Source organism: Amphiura filiformis, chromosome 4, assembly GCF_039555335.1.
Source record: "Amphiura filiformis chromosome 4, Afil_fr2py, whole genome shotgun sequence".
NCBI classification, from domain to species: Eukaryota; Metazoa; Echinodermata; class Ophiuroidea; order Amphilepidida; family Amphiuridae; genus Amphiura; species Amphiura filiformis.
This window is the reverse complement of record NC_092631.1, coordinates 72,048,111-72,066,967: the sequence shown is the minus strand read 5'-3', so window position 1 is coordinate 72,066,967 and position 18,857 is coordinate 72,048,111. Positions and strand designations below refer to the sequence as shown.

The following is an 18,857-nucleotide window of genomic DNA, read 5'->3' as shown; positions in this document are numbered from 1 at the left end:
ATATATGTGACCCCTCAGCACAAATGAGCCCGGAAGTCGCCAATCATCATTTTTGAGATATTCAACCAAAATATTCTGCTTGAAATTACCTTTAAAATGATGTATATCATGTCTATAGTACTTGACATTTAAGTAGTGAAAATCAATAAAACAGTCAATAAATCCTTTGTTTCCTATTGTTTATTGTTAAGTTCAATGGAGCATATCTCAATAGTGGCACTGGCGACATCCGGGCTCAGTTGTGCTGAGGGGTCACATATTGTCATGAGAATCATGTTTCAGATTTTGCCATAAGAAAGTAATAATGTACTCGGTGCATAATGACTATGTAATCATGAACAAAAACAAGAATATTGAGCAGATGCTTTGACAGCCTGTGGATATATTCAGTCTTTGAGGTACCATTAGAAATACAAGTTATTACAAGTTACAGTATTAAACCTAATTAGCGTCCCTCTCCTAATAAGTGCCCCCTATGGATATTGTCAAGTGACAACCATTTTCAACAAATAAATTCCTTCAATTGTCTAAACAAAAGTCGCATCTAAAGCTTTGGGCTTTGGATTTAATTACTTCATATACACTGTAATGTTTTATGTGCATAAATTCCCAATTTTACGTACATTTCATCATTTTTATAACCCCTCACCTCGCTCTAAAAGTGATTTACTGAAGCGCCTGGGTGCTAGGTTGACTATTTTTATCATTTTTACCTATAATATGAAAAACAATGAATTAAAATACATTGTTTGTCCTTTTATAGGTAAAAATTATATTTGTTTTGTTAAATCGCATGAGAAAATGAGTGCATGTAAGTGTTGCACCTGGGTGTTGCACCCAACTGTGTACACCATTCTATATCAATTAAACATTAACATAGTCCCAAGTTATCTTATGAAAAGATGGTTTGAATCTTTCCAATTATATGACAAACAAATGCCAAGGCCTGAAAATGATCAGATTTCTTCAAGGAATGATAATTTTTATACAGTTTTGATTTTCAAAGGCTGCTGCTCAGTTTTAGAATTTTCAAAGGCTGCTCAGTTTTAGAATTTTCAAAGGCTGCTCAGTTTTAGAATTTTCAATGGCTGCTCAGTTTTAGAATTTTCAAAGGCTACTCAGTTTTAGAATTTTCAAAGGCTGCTCAGTTTTAGAAATAAGTTGACTAATGTTATGCTTATATGTATATGTATTAATATCACAAATGTTGAACTCTGATATATTACAGAATATATATTTTCTGTCAAAGTATCCAACGCAGGCTGACCATGAGCCATTCATAACAAAAGAAAAACCTGAGCCCATTTATCATTTGTAGGAATGAACTATACAGGGTGGGCCATTAAAAAGTTCACACTTTTTCGATGGCTTATTTCTCAGAAATGAAAACACATATTGAAATCAGTTGAACATATTTGTAAACCTCTATGTCTGGACTGTCATTGCTGAAAAGGGCATTAACATCCATGGTCTAATTACAAAATGGCGACCATTTAAAGCAGAGAAGTCAAAAACCACTTTGCACACACGTAAGACTATAGACAATGATCATGCATATTAAGTTTTTAGGCTTAAGCAAGTTTTAAAAAGTTTGATGACTCTATATGCATTTACTTGAGTGTCATTGCGGGTCATCGGACTCATGCGTGTATGAGTTGTTTACTGTTTGAAAATCATTCACCTGTGAAATTGACACAAAAGGCTGAAAGGACATGCTCATTTACATAACATATACACTAGTTTTGGAGGGAACTTCAAATTTAAAATGCCTTTATGCGTGCGTTCTTGTCATTCATGTTAGAGATACCTGTGTAAGTACTTTGAGGTGATTCTTGCTGTTCAAAATGCGGCAGTTTACAAAGGAGGAACGAATTTTCATCGAGGAGGAAATTTCAAGAACCAGAAAGGTGCGCTCTGTCCTGAATGCATGGCGAACCAGTTTCTGAATACCTGACTTCCTAGTCGCCGACACATCTATAATATTAAACAAAAGTTTCACTTACATGTGTGTGCAAAGTGGTTTTGACCCCTTGCTTCAAATGGCAGCCATTTTGTAATTAGACCATGGATGTTAATGCCCTTTTCAGCAATGACAGTCCAGACATAGAGGTTTACAAATATGTTCAATTTATTTCAATATGTGTTTGCACTTTTGAGAAATAAGCCATCAAAAAAGTGTGAACTTTTTAATGGCCCACCCTGTATTGCTAATATTTGTAATGTTCTCAATCATTCAGGTTGTTAAAAAAAAGGAAAGAAAATTATTATTCAGTTGGTCTGGACTTCAGTTGGTCAGCGACAGACCAGTGGGCCTGACATCATACATAGTTATCAAAAATAGTATGTCAAGATGACCTGAATTGTGCTTTTCTATACTTTTTATTGCTATTAGTTTATGTATTTCTGTACACAATTATGTGACAAGATCAAACACAAAATGATGACAATGTATTCAAAAGTCAATTGTCAGACTTTGTTCATAATTATATTAAAGAACTTTTTCAGCTTTAATGTAATATAAATGCCATAAAAATGTGACATAAGAACTTTTTGAAAACATTGGGATTTCAAAAATAAAACATACAGATTGAATGGTAAATCCAATAACTTTGGTAACATTGTCCTCTTTGTGCTTGATTGGATCACATATATATGCTAAGAATACTAAAGCTGAATTTATGCTCGATTGCTGAGCTGTTGCGATGCACCGCTTTAGGAAAGTGATGCATCACTCGTCGCTTTTGCATTTAAATCATGGCGATTGCAGATGAAAGTATTCAAATTGCCATGAAATACATTTTTAGAACATCGATTGCTGTCAATAATAATTGCTTTGAATTAATATAATTCATCTCCATAAGTTAATGATCGACAAGATCAAATTAATTAGCAATATAATAGATCCATTTGATAGAAAATGATTGGTTGATGCATTCACATGTGTCAAACAGTGTCAAGCGACATCACTCGGGAGTCATGAGATTTCTTCAGCTCGCAAAAGTGGCATTATTTTTGCCTCGGCGATTTGTATCGATTGATGGGCTTTTCTGCAATCGAGTATACATTCAGCTTAACTAATGTATTGTAATACCATTACATTTTCCTTGATAGCATAATAATGTATGTATCATGATGTTGTATACACATTGGTGCAATATGTGAAATACATTTATCAATTTAGAAAGACATTGGTGTGGAACAGACTCTTTATTCAGATGTGTTTTAGAAACAAGCATTTGAACTATGCACTAGAAGAGAGACACGGTAATATAAATGTTGTTTTAACCCAAGAAAAGTAACTTTGCTTATACCAAGGAAGTTGTGAAGTTATGTAGCTCTGTGCTTTTATTGCTGTAGAAAAGATGCTATTTTGCATTGTTAATACTGATTGAAGACAGAAAGTTGTATCGGTGACCGATTTTGGCAAATGCAAAATTACACAGTATTTTCCATCTGTTGATATAAGCAAGACAACTCTATACTTAAATCATATTCAAGTTAATAAAAGAATTTCAAACAAAACTAATAGCAAAAAAGAACTACCAACTGATCAACTTCTGGTTTCATTACAGACAGGAGGGAAGGGTCAGCTATGGAACAAAACTGGTTGTTTATGGTGAAACAATAAATCAATAATTGCCCTGTGCATCTTCCTTTTAAGTCTGAAAGCCACCATTTTGGGCCAAAATTGCACAATTTTGCACCCTTCATGCATACTGGCCCATGAAATAGCAAAATTCTCCTTCATTTTGGGCTAAAATAGTCTGATATTGAAATTATTTTTTGCTCGCTCGCTTTGCATGTAATGTCCCAGTTACCTTGCCACAGAGTACCTGTTCATGTGACCCAAGAGGAATCTGGTAGTGTTTCGTGTACAATTCTGTTTAAATTTATCTTTGCTCTTTTTGTATCTGGTGACAGGAAGGAAGTCAAGTAAAATCTCAACATCCTGCAAAGAAACTTTGATCAGGAAATACGACAATATATGATATCAAATGAGTTTTCATTTTGTAATTGAAAAAATAAATTCAAAATCCATCAGACTGATAAACCGTGGTTCACCCCACGTATAAAGAAACTCATATCAAAACATCAAGCAGCATTTGAAGCTCATGAAACTTCAAAATGGTGTCAGTTGCATAACGAGGTGAAAAGAGAAATTGAGGAAGCTAAAGTGAATTATAATGCGGACAGAGTGAGAAAGTTGCAAAAGACTGAACCTCGTAAATGTTATCAACAAATCAAGTGTATGCTTAATTCCAGCAATTCTGATCTTGACATGCACATCCCAGGAGTGGATAGGGCTAACAACAAGGTTAGCCGCTAATGCCATTAATTCCAAGTTTGTGAGCGTATACTCCCATGTTAATCCTTTGGATCATTCTGAGCTTCCAACCTTTTTTGCCCGCTGTGAAACCTGCCCCTGTTCTTTATCCATGGGATGTGTATAGAGAGCTTAAGAGAGTTAAAACTTCAAAATCAAGTGGCCGGATGGAATTCCTCCCAAAATCATAAAGGAATTTGCTTATGAACTGAGTGGCCCTTTAACAGATGTGTTGAATTGTTCTTTTGAGGAGGGAATTGTGCCACACCAGTGGAAATCTGCCATTGTTGTCCCCATTCCAAGCAACACCCACCGAGCATTGATAAAATGAGGCCTATATCACTTACTGATATTTTTGCTAAGGCTGCTGAAGGGTTTGTGGCAAAATGAATTGTGTATGATATTGAACCATATATAGATAATAGATATTAATCAATTTGGGAATGTCAGTGGTATACCAACATCTCATTACCTAATCAATCTTGTGCACACACTTTTCAAAGGTTCAGACAAATGCAACAATGTAGGAACGGTAGTCCTTATGGACTTCTCCAAGGCATTTGACCTGGTAAATCACAATATAGCTGTTGAAAAGTTGATTGCTTTGGGGGTCCGGGGGGCTATCGTTCCTTGGGTTTGCAGTTTCCTCAATAATCGCACTCAGTGTGTGAGATATAACCAAACATCTCTGATTATGCCCCCTTGTGTGCTGGTGTCCCGCAAGGTACCAAACTTGGTCCCATCATTTTCCAGGCTGTCATCAATGACGCTGCTCAAGGTTGCAGTTCTCACTACTGGAAATATGTTGATGATCTCACATTCGTTGAGAACCGTGCGTGTAGTGAGAAAGGCAACCTTCAGTCTGATCTTGACGACTTCCTGGACTGGTAAGTAACCACCTGAAACTTAACCCTGACAAATGTCAAGCCATTCAAATCTGTTTCATGAGAAACCCACCTTCTCATCCCATTCTGAAGATATTTTTGTTTCATCTGCCAAAGTCCTGGGCATCTTCATACAGCAAGATCTTAAATGGGATGCTCAGGTGGATCACATGTGCAAGTGTGCTAACAAACGCCTCTTCATGCTCCGTTCTCTGAAACGTTTTGGTTTCGGAGCTGACCACAGTTTACGTTGGTTACATATGTCCCCTTTTGGAATACTCTGATGCCATTTGGCATTCATCGCTCACTGTTAAACAATCCAGTACACTTGAGCGTGTCCAAAAAAGGGCATGCAGAATCATTTTGGGTGCTAATTATATTTCGTATGATAATGCAGCTAGACTCTCTCTCTGCCAGGAAGGAACAACACTCGCTTCAGCTTGTGCAATCGCTTGCTAAATCAGAGCGTACCAACATGTTGCTCCCTCCTAGTAGAAGTGAAGTCCATGGAAGACAGCTGAGAAATGCAGCCCATATATCCAAATTGCGTGCACCCACAAGCAGATTTGCTGAAAGCCCCATTCCCTACTACATTAATCTGTTGAATATGTTGAATAAGCAGTAGTAGCTTGCGTGCTGGTGGCTTCCCTTTGTGCCCTTTTGCATCTCTCTAGCTGCTGTCCTCCATGCCAAGTGCCTTTTTTCTTTTCTTTTTTTTTTGCTTTATAATTGTGTAATTGGTTTCTTTCATAATATTTGTTGAGTTTCTTGTATAATGCAATTCGGCCGTTTGGCCGCGATGTTGTGCAGGTTAATAAAATCATATCATATCATATCATTATTTTTATCTGCATTGTTCCTGCCATGTGCCTGGTTTTGTTGATAGGTCACACATTTCACAGATCTAAGCATTTGTATTCTGAAACAAATTTGCAATGCTTTAAGGGATCTGGAATGAAGCGTTTTGACAGTATTTTTGTGGGACATGAGAGCACATCAGACATATCAAATTGCATTCTGAATACTGAATAATGTCTTTCTGATATCAAATAATTTTCATTTTTGAAATTCATGATATAATACAAATTTTATGACAAATTATTAAAATTTGATATTTTTTCACATTTTTGATATACAGTCCTCGAAGTAAATTTTATAAATCTAATGATATATTCTTAAAGTGTATGTAGCTGGGAGGAAAAGCCGATGATCAATTGAAAATTGTGACCTTTCATATTGAAGATATGGATTTTTTTCCCCCAAAAGACCTATTTTTTTGTGTGTTTTGGGGGAAAAATCCATATCTTCAATACAAAAGGTCAAAATTTTCAATTGATCGTCGGCATTTCATCCCATCTACATACACTTTGAGTATACATCATCAGATTTATAAAGTTTACTTCGAGTACTGTTAAATATCAAAAATATCATTTTTAATCATTTCCCATAAAATGTGTATTACATTGCGAATATCAAAAAATCAAAATTATTTGATATCAGAAGGTCTTTCTTCGTAAGAATGCAATTCGATATGTCTGATGTGCTCTAATGTCCCACAATAAATACTGTCCAAACGTTCATACCCCATCCCTTAATGAAATCTGTAAAAGGTGTGCTAGACTATTTGTAATGTAACTTTTGAATCTTGATTCTGGTACAATTTTGTGCATTCCGTTTAGTTTAGTCTGCAATATAAGGCCAAAGTTTTGTCTCAGGTTCAGGAAATCTAATGTTTGTCTAATTAATAAATCTACTGATTATGCGACTGATAATGAAAACAAATATTGACTCGAATCAATATGACATGTTTCATGTATGGCCTGTTTATGCACTTTGGACGTAGTTGCCCCCCGATTAGACTTGAACCAGAAAATGTAACATGCACAACATGCATGTTTATATGTGTAACAGTTTCACTACATATTAAATGGATTTGGAAAACCCAAGGAAGCCTCAAAAGGGTGGCATATTTCCATTGGGGTCTATACCATGACAACTTGAACATCACCAGGGCAAATTGTTTGCAGGGGAAAACCATGCATCACCCGAGTGCTCAGCATCTCGTGCAAGGCACATCACAGGTCATACACATTATATTGTTATGAATTCGACAGCCGGATCTGCATTTGGCTATTGGTAAATTGATGTTAAGCATGTATTATTTTTGAATTAGAGAACAAGGGATCAATGCTTTACCTATAGAGGGCAACATATCAGTTTTTTAACGGCTATCAATGTCGACCGTTCTGCGATGCACCGTTCGTTAACCCTGTATGCTGCCCTCTTTTGATTAAGCTGTTATCATGTGATCTCCATTAAAAATTGATTTGCTGTCCTCAATTATGTAAAGCATCGATCCCTTGTTCTACTTAAATTAAGAAATAATGCATGGGTAAGATGAAGTTACCAAAAGCCGAATCTGGCCTAATTCATAACGATGTATAAGGATGGCTAAATTATAGTTTCTCATATTTGTCACTATGACAGAGCCACTTTAGTGATATCCTATTTATCATATTAATGTATAAAGCATCGATCCCTTGTTCTACTTAAATTAAGAAATAATGCATGGGTAAGATGAAGTTACCAAAAGCCGAATCTGGCCTAATTCATAACGATGTATAAGGATGGCTAAATTATAGTTTCTCATATTTGTCACTATGACAGAGCCACTTTAGTGATATCCTATTTATCATATTAATGATATTGCCATTATCATTACATGTTATAAATTATCATTACATGTATATTGCAGCAATGGACTTACATGGAATTTTCTGGACACTCGTATGGGGATATCAAATCCCTCTAAATGAAGATTAAATATTTTACATTATTGAAACAGGTGTAAATATGACTTTCTTATGTCTGTGTACTTGCATATTTGTGCCCAATGCAAATCATCTAATACCATTAAGTTCATCATGCATCTGATTGGTGGTGGCGTGAAAGATGGAGGGAAAGGCCTTGTCAGGCCCCATGCATGTGAAAAGTTGGAAGCAGAATCCCCCTTTGTTATTAATGGCCCGTTAATTAGAAATGGCAGTTAATTTCATGAATCACCTACCAAAAGTTGCTGAGCTAAGGTTTTACTAGCCACTACCATACTGGGGTATTTTTTCCCCGCATTTTTCTTGCCAAACATTTGAGACAGTGCACAGCTCATGGTGTTCTTTCCTTCTGTTATCAAAAAGATATTTCTTGCGATGGCCAGCTATCCCTACAGGTACTCCTGACTTCAGAATACAGCACTAATTTAATTGCATTAAAAATATTATTACTTTCTGCCAAATGAAACATAGCTAATCCTTTAGATAGCACTAAGTGGCAATAAATGTCTAATTCAAATTTTGCAATTTAGGGGGAAATGGGTCAAAACCATGCAACTTGCATGTTTTGCCATACTGCCATCACAAATTTCAAAGACTTGGCACAAGTTTAAGTATTCACAATTTTGAGTATAGGCTATGTAAGTATGAGTTTGCTTTCATAATTGTAATATTTTATGTTTATTTTGATAATTGGTTATAACAATATTAGAAAATGTGTCTTCCAAAAATTAGAATGCATAACCTGAATAAGCTTTAATTCCAAATCTTTGTTGGCTTGACTGCCACAGCATTTGAAAAATGGCCTAAAATTGATGTTTTGGGCACTTATTTCTAAAATTTTGCCAAATATTAACTTTTACTGCCAGTTAGTTCTAACTAAAGAATTAAGCTATGTTTCATTTAGCAAAACATGCTATTTTTTTAATAAAAAAAAATAATACTGCATTTTTCTGGAATCTGGAGTAGTTCCCAGTATACATACCCCAACCATTTGGATTGATAAATGGTCCAAAAGAAAACTGACAACAGATAATATCAGACAAGACCAGTGACAATATAATGTTCCATAACCAATATATTTCAGATTCATATAACATAAAATTTATGTCACAATTGCTTTGTCATCCCATAAAAGAAGAAATAATCTCTAATTATACATTCAAGTAAAATAATACAACACATAAAGATCAACAAGTATGATCACGATTTGTTATTAACAATACAAATGCTTGCAGCATACTTTTCTTTTATTAACTGGGTAAACATTGGCCCTTTACAATTAGGGTAATAATACATTACCTCCCTGTTTTGTTATACTCTGATTAGTACCAAATAGTCAACAATTAGTTGGTCTTAGTTCACCAACTCATTTAGAACATCTGACCTTACGACATGCTATGTGTAATAACCATCTGCTGAGGTGAGAGTGCAGAAAGATGTTAGGTAGCAGGCAGCTAATAAGACCAGTATATTAATATAAACACAGCCAAATTAAAAAGTCTCCACTAGTTCCATCCCAATTTAATCAGAGTCTGATGAGTTTATGGCAAAATAATTCATATAATAATTTTCTATACACTTTTCTTGAAGGTTGATACCAAATTTGATATCAAAAGTTTAATCATCGTGAGCATAGAAACCTTTGTTTGGAAATTTGTGCAATTTTAAAAATGACATAGGGAATTATCCCGTAGCTGATGTCGCGCCTGAATAGGCCGGCAGGTTAAAGGTTTGCCCATGCATGTCAAAATGCAAATCAAATACCCCGCTCTTTCAACTGTGCCCAGGCAAGTGTACAATGATTCCTGTACAGGCATGCTCAGGCCACATAATAAGCTGATACCATGCATTGACTTTTGCGTGGTCAATTCGTAATTTGTCATTTTTAAAATTGCACGAATTCCCAAACAACTGCTCCTATGATCACGATTATTGAACTTTTGATATCAAATTTGGTATCAACCTTCGAAGGAAAGTGTATAGAAAATTATTATATAAATTATTTTGCCATAAACTCATCAGACTGATTAAATGGGGATGGAACTACTGGAGACTTTTTAATTTGGCTGTGTTTAGTGCAACACTTTAGCATGTGATAATTTTCCATTGCGACAAATTTTACATTTTTGCAATTCTTTACAAGCTAAGCTTTAGCTTTATTTGAAGTTTATTCTCAACGTTTTGATGAAAATGTGGCAGCTAAATTGCTACTGCAATCAAGAACCAAACAATATACTGGGCCTATAATGCAATAACCCATGCTAATTTTGAAATTTGAATAACAGTCATAATAACAGGGACAAAGAGGTTGCAACTGGCTGATTAAGAAGGATTTTTTTTAAGCCCCTTTTGTGGAATAGCAAAATATTACATCTCCTGGGGTCCATTTCACTCAACTTTAAACCCTTCGTAACTCAAGTAACCATTCGTAAAGTTACGAATACCAAATACTAGACGTAACTTTACGATGGGTCCCTCTATTAAATCCCTATTACTTACGAACTGAACCCTTCGTAAGTAAGTTTAGTGAAATGGAACTTACGACTTGTCGTAAGTTACGAATGAATTTGAGACTAACGAAGCTTCGTAAAGTTGCGTGAAATGGACCCTGGCGATCTCTCAGTCGTGCAGACGTGTCCGCTACATTTGTATTATCCTCAAGAGATTTACCCACTATTTATTTGATACATATACTGAAGTTGGCCTATTTGATTCTCACAACAAAAGTATAAATAAATTCCAGAGATTTGTACCACTACTTCATCACATATTATTACCAGTGAAGAGTTGTTTTGTGCAGTGTAATGTGAACATTTTTATACACATTCTTGATTTTGCTATCTACAAAGTTTATGAAGATTGGTGATTACTGTATCACTTTGATAATATAAACTTCCATCAAAAGGTTTGGAGTTGTAACTATGTATTAATGTATACATGTAATAATCGTAAGGAATGGGCTATATGGCACATACACACACTGTGTAATTTTGATTCAGCTTGTGGTTTCAAAGTTGCTGAGAGAAGTAAAAGTGGTTGAAATATGCGGGTACATTTACTGCCTGCAGTTGTCAGTGTACAATGATGACATGTACAGGGTGTCTCTGAAACAATTGTACCATTGCAAATTGTTATTTTTCATTACCTAGGAAACATACACTTTTCCATTCCGTTTATATGAGGCAATAAAATAATCCAATTTGGAATCCTCCAATGATGGTATAGTTCTTTCAGAGACACCCTGCATGTACTTTTACTCCAGTCAGAGCTGTACCTTACAACTACCTACATGCCAGTTGCGGACAGCTTACCCGTCATTCTGATCAAATCCTAAATACTCACCCACCACAGGGTAAACAATTTTTATTTAATAGTACAAGTTGCATGCTGCTCTGGTTATTTTCATCATTCAGTAACTTTTTAATTGATAACTAAAATGGCTAGAGTAAGAAAACAAGTTAAGGTACAACTCTGTCCAAGTGTAACAATCAATGTTGATTTAACCATATAGCATAAAAGCTTATGTAGCATGGACTGAATCAACGGCACACATTGATTCTGTGTAACCGCATCCCGTACAATGTGCCAGTTTGGATGTATGTGTGCGTCACAGCACGCATCTGCCGCGTCCCGTAACCTCTCTCTGTGGGCACGTTGTCATGGGTGGTGCATGGGAAAGGGAATGCATGCATTCCTCATACTGTGTTCATTCTATTGTACATCTGAGTATACATAAGGCCACCTTATTAAATAGTTTGTATCAAAGCTGATTCACGTTATCAAAATCATATGTGCTTGTCTTTTCTCTCCCTTTTATTTTTCATATTTATATAAATGGTCAAAAAACTTTTAATTGAACTCAAACTGCATTTCCTGCTTAAACACACACTGGGGTTAATCAAGACAGTTAATTTACAAAAAAAAATTGTAAACCGCATTCCATATTAGGTTTTCAACTTGTGACCTGCTTTGAGACAAACTTACATCAGTATGGTACCAAATTGCAACATGCAACAGGTGATGTTTAGTGTTTTTATGACAAGGAGTATACTGGTATATTAAATGCATTGAAATAGAAAGAGAGAGAGAGAAAGAGTGAAGGGCAGATTTGAAGTCCCATTAGGGAGCAATCCAAAATATCAATGAAGCCCTGAATGAACAAATCTGATTTCTTTAGGAGGGTGTGAGATAAAATGCTGAAACATTTCACTTCTGGTTTTGTTGAGATGGGAAGGGAAAGGGTCAGACTTGTTTTATATATTTATGATTACATGTCTTTATCCGGGAGCACGGTGCCCAAGCAGAACGAGCTCCGACTCATAATCAGAAGGTTGCGGGTTCGAGCCCTGGTGACGCAATCTTGTTGTGCCCTTCAGTAAGGCACTTTATCTCGATTACTCCTCTCCACCCAGGTGTATTATAAATGGGTACCGGCATTCTTAAATGCTGGGAAGGTAACAGACTCGCTGTGGAGGAGATGTAGCGATCCCCCTATAGCAACATTACATGGAGGAGTCTGGCCCAATCACCAATGAAAGAGAGATGGGCACTCCGATCTCTGTTTAAACAGGATCGTCTCCTTTACTTTTTACCTTTACCTTTACATGTCTTCATCAATCTTTTGGTTTATTCCCTTATAATTATTACCGGTCTTAAAAGCACTAATTTGAGTGAATTTTAAACACATAAACTAATACAGCAATCCAAAACCAAAACAAGCAATGACAATGTTACTGTCACATCATGGATCAACTGAATATTTATCTGAATAGATGCCGATGTTGTGGTACATATTAAAATATATATTACAAATAAGATATTGCTACATTGTTTTTCTTTTTAAGTTTTGATGTTTTTAACATAATTTCTTATTTATTTAAAAAATAATATATTCTTTTTATACAGGCCTAGTGATTGAAATCAACTTACATGTAAGATGAATTTTCAAATACTTACAGAAAAGACACAATCATCGATAACCTGATTTTCCATTGATTGTTTCAAGCATAGAGAATGACTGTTTACAACTCACTCTTTACAACTAAAATGAAATCATACTATGAATATATACAATGACAAATAATATGACATACCGTATTCGTTCCATTAAATACCCATGCCCCTGTTTTATCGGAGATCAGATGATAACAGCGTAATAAGTAATCAAAAGAGTGCGGGAGAAGGTTAACTATACTAAAATGCAGTAAACCTTTGATGAGCGCGTATTGTAAGGATACATCGCGTATTTACTGCGTTGCACGCACTTGTCTCTGATTGGCTGCTAAGGCGATATGTTGTTGCTGAGTGGAAATTTATGAATGAACTGTGCGCCGTACGCGTTGTTAGCGCCGAATTTGCAACATCACGGTAGTCGCGCTCGTCAAAGGTTTGCTGCATTTGACTATAACTGTGCATTACAGAATGGTGGACAATGATAACCGTTAGAAATTGATATGCTGTCCTCTATAGGTAAAGCATTGAACCCTTGTTCTCTAATTAAAAAATAATGCATGCGTAACATGAATTTACCAAAAGTCGAATCCGGATTCGGTTGTCTGCTGAATTCATAACGATGATTGAAAGCAATGGAAATAAATAAGGGCCCACCAAAAAGTCTTTCTTAAGCACTTAATGGAATGAATATGGTACATGTTTATTGGGATATAACCAGATATATAGTACTGGATACTGGGGATCAGATATCCCACTTGACATAGAGGTACAAGATATGTATGATCAAAGAATTTAACTTATAGGAAGAATTAAACGTAACATTATACTATAGCCCCACCACATTCATATCATATTGCCCATCACTAGTGATCCGGTTAGTGACACTGTACATAACTTTCCAAATCAATGCATCATGATGATGATTGTAGTAGCATTTTAAATGGAAAGACTAATTTACAATACATAGAAATGGTTTGATGCATTTGATTCAAAGAGACTCACTATGGTGACAATAAATTGTTCAGGCTGTTTCAATAAAATGACTGTGTTCTGGATATAAATATTGAGTTTACATTGTTTTGCAACACAGGACATTGAAGACTGCAGTGGAAGAGTACCCAAGTCCCAGACCCAAGTAGCCTTTACACAAACCAGGTTTTATTTGTGTTTAAAACCTCTGTCAATTCACCTTTTCGGTAAATCCCATAAGCCTTTGCGAGTACACCTGAGAACTCGTCATTTGATGTCACGTTGACTTGCAATGCGCAGTAATGATGTTCAATAAACGCATCGGCGCAGATCGGCGTGACGTCAAATGACAAGTTCTCAGGTGTACTCGCAAAGGCTTATGGGATTTACCGAAAAGGTGAATCAAGCGACATAGTACTACCCTATAATATTGTAGTACCATCCTATTGCATTGGTACTTGACAAATGGCTGGTCTGTCTCATCTCAAGTTGAGAGTAATGCTATGTTGGATTTTGCAGTGACAGATTCAAACTGCACCATAACTTAATCCTGCGGGGCGTTTATACATGCATTGATGTGCAATTTGTCCATACACCAGCAACGCAACTGCATAAACGCACTGATTTTGAATCTGCAACAACCAAATCCAACATGGCGTTACGGTACTCTCAACTTGAGATGAAACACACTATAGTACCCAAGTGCACAATTTCAGTCCTAAAATAATGTAGGCCATATCTTTAAACAAAATTTGTTGATCAGGAAGGCCACTTTTATATTTTGTTTAAAGGTTTTCTCATATACAATTACATGTATGTTTGAAAACATAAATATTTACTTTTTTCATTCATACAACTATTTCCTCTTCCACTAGTCTTCAAATATGATTCCACTTAGTAAGATATTTAATGATACTATACAGTAATTGAAAGGATGTAGATTTGATTAAATGCTATTTTTGCCTGGTTATTTTGGATGCATAGACAATCTGATAAGTTATTCCATGAAACCTCTCTTACAGGTGCATCTGTGTATGTAATCACATCACTTAAAATAATTGAACACATATGTGACATGATCAAGGGGAATGAGTCGGATGTCGCTAATGGTCATGCTTTTTATACTGGGACCCTAAAAAAGGTGGTGCTGTCACATTTTGCTAAATCATTTTGTCTACTTATTCCTATATTTTTGCTAAAATTCATCATGAACAAATGGTTTTGGTCTTATTTTGAAGATAAATTATTAATCTAATGAATTAATAACAAATACAATTAAACAAATGTATTAATTAATTACAACAGCTTAATTAAGTTAATTAGTCAGGGGTGGTGCCGAAGTGGAGGAGCCGGAAGCGGAGGAGCTCTGTGTAATTCCAATGGGAAGTTGATGTTCATTAATAAAATTTATGCACTTTGTTGCCTAGGAGAAGTAAAAATGCATTTGCATAATGTTAATCTTATTTTTTAACTTTCTATAACTATAATTGCCTAGTTAATCTCAATAAACATAGTAATTAAGGATTTAACAAGCTTTTAATTAATGCAGTGGAATGGGTGTCATACAATACAATGGGCTTTAATTTTGCATGCATGCATATGAAATAAATTTCAATATTGTTTTATCTTTGAAATATAAAATAAATCTTCTCAAAGGAGATTATTACAGTCAAAGGATTTATTCTGATGAGATACTGATCTTTGGTTATTGTTAAATAGTTTATTGATGTAGGCTAAGTGTGCATGTATACGCCTCATGTACATGTACCTTTGTTACTAATTATTCACTGTATATTGATTTTTGGAACACCCTATATAGGAATTGGATATTTGAATTTGATATTATAGCAATTCTGTAAACTATTTTGAATATATTTTCCAAATTTAATGACACTTTGGGAAATTTTACATAAATTAAAATTTTTTATTTACAACTTTTTTCACACCCTGTATAACACAATGGGCTTACTAAATATAGTACAAACTATATATTTAATGAAAGGACTAACTGTGTACATTCCAAATATCAAGTTCATTTTTCAATTTAATATACTATGTAGAAATATTGGAGTGGTAAAGGAATTTAATTTTTCAGTATTTTTCAATGGAATCACCCTGTATATTTTTTGGTACACCCTGTATATCCACTCAAACTTTACAGATTTGCAATCATGACAATATATGCTTTCTAAAATGTATACTTTTACTAGTTTGGGTGAAAACTTTTTGAAATATAATCAGAAATACAAAAAAGGAGTTGATTTTTGACCAATAGCAAGATGTGACACAATTGGGTCCCACCTCAAAAAACATGACCTAATATTGTTTTTGAGATATTGGCAAAAACATTCAAATTATTTTGTTTTATATTGTTTTCAGCCATTGATAAATTGCTCATAACTCAGTAACCAGATGTCCGATTTTGATAGGGTTTGCATCCGAATGTAGTATTTGTAAATTGCCAGAAAATGATGCGAAAAACTTATAATTGAAAATTGCCGACACGTGACTCATTCCCCTTGATCATGTCACATATGTTGAAAAGAACAGAATGTTGGACATAAAACTCTTATAAATTAGGTAATGGTGTCTCCAATGGACAAGATACAAAACACACCAAGGATCAAAAGATGATACAAGAGCATATCTAGAATTTAAACAGAAATATTTGCCTTTTTAACTCCCCCAAGATTACCTGGATGAGAGTGACCCATTCACCAGACAGTTTTGTTTCAAATATGTGGGTTTGTTGTCAAAATAAGTCAATTATTAACTTCATTGTACAGCAAATAATATTTCTTACTTACATTTTAACCAAGCATCTTACAACCATAATCACCAATATACATAAATATGTCCATACAACCTATCTAAGAAGCATCTCCCATAATTTCAAGATGTCTTTGGAATGGACCATCAAGTTTATCTTTTGTTTAAGATATTTCTGGTTTTTGTTTTGTGACAATTACACATTATTTTATGGGGTCAATCTTACCTTAAAAGTTTGATGAGATTAAGGTGGTACTACACCCCTGATAGATTTTAGATTAATTTTGCATTTTTCTCAAAAATAACTACACACTGGTTACAAAAGTTATGTGTATTATAGGGGCAAGGAATCCAATTACTTCACTGAAATGTCAGTGATTCAAGACAAGTGATTCATTATATATAATAGAAATGAGATATATTCTAGCGGTACCTCTTTTCTTATCATAAATAACATACCGCGTGTCTTGAGTCACTGGAATTCCAGTGTAGTAACTGGATTCCTTGCCCCTATAATATACATTTTATAACTTTTGTTACCAGTGTGTTATTATTTTTTGAGAAAAATGCAAAAATAGTCAGGTGTAGTACCACCTTAAATGTACAACATCTATACATAATTATCCCACTAACAAGCAAAGATGGCTATGTGTTCTACATGTACAATACAGGTCTTTTAATTAATTTGTGGCCATCGTTGAACACTTGGCACACAAGAAACGGTGTACAATGTGCCATACACTGTGTATGTAATGCTGTACGCTTAGTACGCCACATGTATGGGACAGGTATGATTCGCAAATATTGGAAAATGAAATCAATGAAATACATCGGATGTGCACTTTGTGCAGGGTTTGCATACCCCATTCTATCTGGGTTTACGTTACACTCATTTATTGTCTTTCCAACCAATATGGAGGAATTTAAAAAGTTTTTGAGTGGGACAAATTATGTGATGCAGTGCATAGTGAGTTAAAAATTTCTGGTAAGCACAGTTCATTGAATAAATGTATTACACAATATGCCTCCAAAAATCCACACCCCCTATAGAAGATTAGACTGCATGTCCTATCAGTTGCAGTTGCACTTTAAGATCACTCTGGAGGGAGTATTTCACCTGTTTTATGTTAGTAGCTGAAACTAGGGGAATTTCAAAATCCAGCAGAATTTCACATAAATTACACAAAACTACAGCTAAATTAGGTATTTCTTGGCCAAGCTTGAACATTCAAAACGCTAGTGCTCCATGATACACACACGCACACATAGCATGGTACTGCAGAAAGCATGCACGCGCCTTACATTGCGTACACGCTTAGTAGGCAACATGGACGCAATAGGTATGTTCAAGCTTGGCCATGAATTACTTGATTTACCTGTAGATAAAATGGAAGATTATGGAAAATTTTGTTTAAAATTCCAAAATCTTATACATGTACATCTGAACTACTTTCAGGTGAAAATTGTTGGATCTGGAATGACCCATCTGGAATGATCTGGAACTTCCTCAAACTTAAGGTGGGTGTGGACTTTAAATGTGTAGTCTAATCAAAAACAACTGATATCCTATGGATTGAATTAAATTTGAACTTGATTGATTCTGGAACGTTTTCATGTTGATGATGATGCCAAATGACCCCAGTAGACATTGCCAGGTGTGTGTGAACAAAGTATAGAGAAACAAAGGTGCTGTTTAATTGTAAATTATGCGCATGTCATCATTAAACTGATCTGTAAGAAATTAATGTATTACATAGTTTTAATTTACATTCTCCTATACTTCATCCTTACTCCATGCAATGACATCAGTACATGATCACGGGTAGGCACGGGTAGGCGTATGCGGGCACAGAGCTTGCAATAAGCCAACATTTCTTAGGGCTATTTGAAATCCGAAGGTTAATTTTTTAAGGGTCTTCTCAATTTGGGAAGTGCAAAGTCCCAGGTGAGACATTTAAAAAAATCAGAAGACTGTATCTTTATAATGAATATTACAAAGACAATCTGAAGAACTATCAACAACTCAACATGGTTTCAACGGGTGTCTAGTCGGATTGAAAGGTTGTCAAGTTTTCTTCGGATGTGATTCTGATTTCTGAAGAAGTCAGAGACACAACTGACAAAAGC

General features: G+C 35.1%; 1 long non-coding RNA gene across 1 annotated transcript; it reads right to left on the bottom strand.

Annotated features, from left to right (window-relative positions):
- Positions 1-10,698: 10,698 nt before the first annotated feature.
- LOC140151363 (uncharacterized) lies at positions 10,699-16,999 on the bottom strand. The gene is made up of 3 exons (XR_011858932.1): positions 16,278-16,999; positions 13,448-15,064; positions 10,699-13,232 (listed from the first exon to the last, which is right to left on the bottom strand). It is a non-coding gene; the product is annotated as an uncharacterized lncRNA (long non-coding RNA).
- Between the last annotated feature and the right edge of the window lie 1,858 nt (positions 17,000-18,857).